Source organism: Bidens hawaiensis, unplaced genomic scaffold (assembly GCF_021521415.1).
Source record: "Bidens hawaiensis isolate Kalapana, Puna unplaced genomic scaffold, B.hawaiensis_p1.1 tig00037735_1, whole genome shotgun sequence".
In the NCBI taxonomy this organism is placed as follows: Eukaryota; Viridiplantae; Streptophyta; class Magnoliopsida; order Asterales; family Asteraceae; genus Bidens; species Bidens hawaiensis.
In genome coordinates, this window is record NW_027496607.1 from 1 (window position 1) to 5,189 (window position 5,189).

Below are 5,189 nucleotides of genomic sequence, written 5' to 3' on the forward strand. Positions count from 1 at the left end.
CATTAAAAACACTAAGCATATTATTATATATGTTATACAACACTTACCTACAATTACATGTATAAATTTAGAAAAAGTATTTTGAATATAACAATTTTGGTAGGCTAAAGTCAAGTGCTATCAAAACTTTTAGGATAAAAGTATTAAAATGATATATACTCAGTCATATGCATGTATTGATATATAGTTACATAAACAAAATATAAATCTTTATCGTAATCTGTAGCATGCATAAAAGCAAAACTTATAGCATGCATAAAAGTATATTTGATCAAAACGAATGTTGGTGAGCAATAAACTAGTTTTTGTTATATGTATATAATGAAGCAAAATCACATTCATATGTGTAAATAGAATATAGCGACAACCATTGTAAATATAAAGTAAATAACTGAGGATCCTTTTTATTTGTTAACAACCAAAATACTCGAATAACGAGGCCCTATTCTACTAGCACAAGGCTAAAATAGTTAGGGGAGCGTATGATCATACTTATTGAGGTTCAACAACAACGTTAAAATAAACACTCGCACACGTAATCAATTTGAGGCATAAACAAAATATCGAGCAAATATTCTTATATACAGATAATGTAGAATTGTGGATTTAATAATGAGATCTTAAAACATGTAAGTTTGAATATGGTACGTATGTCACCCCCAAAAGTATAAAAGTGTAACAGGGGGTGTGATTACTCACTTGGAATAAGTGACTTTGATGATGAACTTGTTCATAAGGTAGCTTAGACGAGCTCAACGAGTTAGCAGACGAATCCTAGATTAAAAGGTCCTTAAGTTAGTAGGATGTATTGAGAAAACTTAAAGTAAAGTAAAAGATAAGTAAAAATAAATAAACAAAGTTTTGGGGTTTTAAAGTGTACGGATGTAACATTCGTTACTTTTCAAACCCAAAAAGTCGACCCATTTTAAATATTCGGTTTTGTTTCTATTTAAATTTATATATTTTTATAATATTATTAATTAATCTCAATTTTCATTAATGTATTTTATGTGATCATTTCTATGCAATTATACATTTCACCACATTTGTAGTATTACATAATCGTTTAAAACATTCATAATCAAGATCAAATATTTAAGTACATGTCCCATGCAATTTACTATAATTATTATTTAACTACAACTACTACTTTTATTTATTTATTTATTTATTATTATTATTATTAATTTTATTATTATCATCATATTTTCATATGTTACTTAACTAATAAAAACTAATGAATGTTTTAATTCAATAAAATTTATTAAAATAGTTAAACATTTTGAATACCCTATTAAACAATTTTTAATTTGTGTTTTAATTATATTAAATATGGTTAATTTTCATAAATTCCTTAAGACATGACAACTCTATATTTTCAATATAAAAGGAGGACAAATCCTTCATTATTTTCACACCTCAATCCATTCTTTTCTTAAGTTTAAGAGCACTAACAAGTAAGTTACCATTTCAAGCATTTTATAGCTTTTGTTTTGATTTTATCTTAAATGTTCATACTTGTTCATAAGTTGTTCTTCATGATCATGTTACTTTTATCATAAAATATTATATTTTGGTTTTAAGAATCATTATGATCATGGATATCCAAGACGAACACTTTGATTTTTTTAAATCTTGGATCAAGCCTAGTTATTTTGCAAGAACAAACATGAATATATATTTATCTAAATCTTATGATTCGTTGATCATCATAACTTACAAACTTTCTTTAAATAAGATTATTTATAAAAATTTCTTTTATTTAAAATATTTTACAATAGATATAACATACTTCATATGTTTGAATTAATAATTGAGTAAAACAAATGTTTAATCATAAATTGTTATTAATATTATTATTTAATCTTATACTAATAAGTTATAATTATTTGTCTACAAATCATTCTTCAACTAATAAACATCAAATGATTTATATAAATTTTATTCATTTTTGTTAAACTCATTAAAAATCCCCAAGTCCCCATTTACCATAAGTTAATTAACTTTATAATTCCGGTTACTAGTCCTTGATTTTTTGTATCTTCGTTATTATTTATAGTTTCGTGAGATTCAATTGAATCGTTTGTTAACTCGCTTTTGGTTAGTTATTTCAAGTTGTCTCCAATATCAATGGTGAGTTTCTCACACCCCTTTTTACGCTTTTACTTTTGGCGGTAGCATATATATCCTATCCAAATTACAATTTCGTTTATTCATTATTTACAAACTACAATTCGCTAATGGACTTGTGTGTTTATTTTCTTACTTGCTCAAAGATTACGTTCTCATGGTTTCCTCATTAAGTATGATCATACGTCCCCCCCTTATGCACTCAGGACCTCGATGTTATGAGTGGAATAGGGACCCCCGATCCGAGTACGTTGGTTGTTACCAACATAAAAGACACTTACTTGCGCTATTATCCGAGTACGTTGGTGCACAATCCAAACTGGAAAGGACCTTACTTGCTCATTTACGCTTGTTCATGGAATTGTAGATTTTTATATATTTATATCAAAACTTGTGTGAACTCACCAACTATTCATTTAGTTGACATTATTTTATATATATGCTACAGGTACCTTATTTAGAGAACGCTGCAATGACGAAGACAATAGTACTTAGGTTATATTAATAAATGAACAAATTGTTAATTGTTCTTTTATTTTCCTTGTATTTATTGTTACAAACTTGTGTACATGATGTTTAAATAAATTAATGATAATATTGTCAATTAATAGTGTCACATGTGTTTTGAGCAATCTGTACGTCACACTCTGGCGTATTCCGCTTTAGCCAGGGTGTTACAGATTGGTATCAGATCCGTGACTATAAGATTGGACATTAGACGTAGTGTTCTAGTAGGTTATAGTTTATTTTCTTAATTGTTTAGGTTGCATGATTAGAAATTATGTGAGCCTTATTTGATTGTTCAATGCACATTATTTGGTTATTATTAATTTGTTTATGCCTCATGTACACAAATACTATTATACTGATGATTCAATTACTTCAATTACACAAGCACACACAAGTCCAAGGCTTATGCCTAAAAAAAAGAGTTTCCAACATTTTCAATTATTGATTTTTTATTGTGGTGTTCCGATATTTATTCTTCTCAAAGATGGTTCTATATGACGGGTATGTAGTAAACTGTAAGGGGGACGCGCCCGTTTTCCGAAACTCTTGACACCAAGGTTATTGAAACATAAGGATAAGCAATGCGTATAAATCCCAATCAGACGCAGGACCCAGTTGCTTACCTGGAGAGTTAGGAAAGAGCATGAACTCTATTAAACCAAAGCATACCACTTTCAACGCCATATGAATCACAACTTTAAGTTTTCAAACGCGACCATGTTCTCTTTGTGAAAAGAATATGGTTGCACTCTTCTATGTTTTACAATGTGTTTAACTGGAAGTCTGTACACAAATACCCAGCTTTCGGTTAGATTTAATTACGCATTTTTATACGAGAATAGTTAAGTTTCAAAAAAAAAATAAATTTGTGACACGTTTTCTTTTTTTATACGCTCATTTACGGCTTAAACTTTTAAAAGTTTGCAAAGTAATAACCGAATTTCAAACGATTCATTTGTTATTTTACTATTACGTTTTAGAATTGAAAATTCGAAAGGTCATAGTGATACATGAATGGTCGAATTTCAATTCGATTACCTTATTTCCATATCATTTACCCTTATGTTTTAGAAGTGAAAATTTAAAAAGTAATGGTGGTTTATGAACATTCGATTTTCAATTCGATTTCATTATTTATTGTAAGTTTAATATTTTTTCCATATGATTATGCAATAATTTATGAGGTTTTCGTTTATTGAAAGGTGAAAATTCATGACGCTTCATGGGAATTCCAATTTCGATTTCAAATTTGTTTCATGCGATTTCTTTTCTTTACTTGTATCTATTAGTCCTTTTCATACTTACGTCTCAAGTCACGCGAATTCTTCACGTTTCGTATCATGCTTCCTTGTTTTCCTAGTTGTCACACTCAACTTGTGAAATGACAATCCAACTTATCAAGTAAATGGCCTCCGCGATCCCGATCACCACACGTTTGACCGCACCCACCTTCATCGCTATAGTAAATTAAAATTCAAACCCGACACCATTCTTGGAAACGCAAACCAAACCCAACCAAAGAGCCTCGCACAGAAACACGTCCTTTGTATAGTATGTGTAAATCCACCGCTTCACTTCCTTGAAACGTTGATATACTTCAATTTGTGATAGATTCAATTAGCACTTATTGCTAAAATCTACCCAAACTCAACACCACCCACCCATCTTCAAGACATGTACCTAACCATTTGTCTCAATCACATGTTTAACCTCATGCTTCAAGCCTACTAACATTGTGGTGACCTTAGCACACTAGCCATACTTTGGAAGACGTAACTTGTTTCCGCCATGCAATACCCTAACCCCGCATCCTTTGTCGACCTTATACGATTTTTCGGTTTCAATACTTAGACTTTTACAAAACTCATCAAACTCGTCTACATTTTCTTTTGCATATTTTTTTACATTTTATTTCTTTTACTAACACCTCGTACCAATTCTCAAATCCTCAGTTATTTTAATCTTCAGTCGAATTGATTTTCTTTAAAAAGAATTTATTACCTCTATTTTTATTATTATTATTATTAATATTACCATTATTATTAATATTACCATTATTATTAATATTACGGTAATTATCAATATGATTATTATTAAAATTGTTATTATTATTATTGTTAATATTTTTTTTATTATTATTGATATTAGTAATATTATTATTACTAGTATCATCGTCACTACTATTATATAATAATATTTAAAGTAAAATATTTGCTTCAAACAAGTTTTGAGCCCTTTTGAAACCATTTTTTTTATTATTTAATAATATATTTATTATTATTATGATTAGTAATATTATTATTACTAGTATTATCTTCACCTCTAATAATATTGTAATTATTATTTCAAACCGTATTAGAAGTAAACTTTTTGTTTCAAACAAATCTTAAGCCCTTTTAAGGCTATATTTCATTCAACAAGTCAGGTTATTTGACAATCTCTTTCCTAGGCAGTTGGCCAAAAGAAAACATTTATTTTTACGTTAAGGATTTCATAAAATTCTCAAGTTTTAGCGCTAGTTAAAAACGTTTTGCCTAACTAAAATAGAA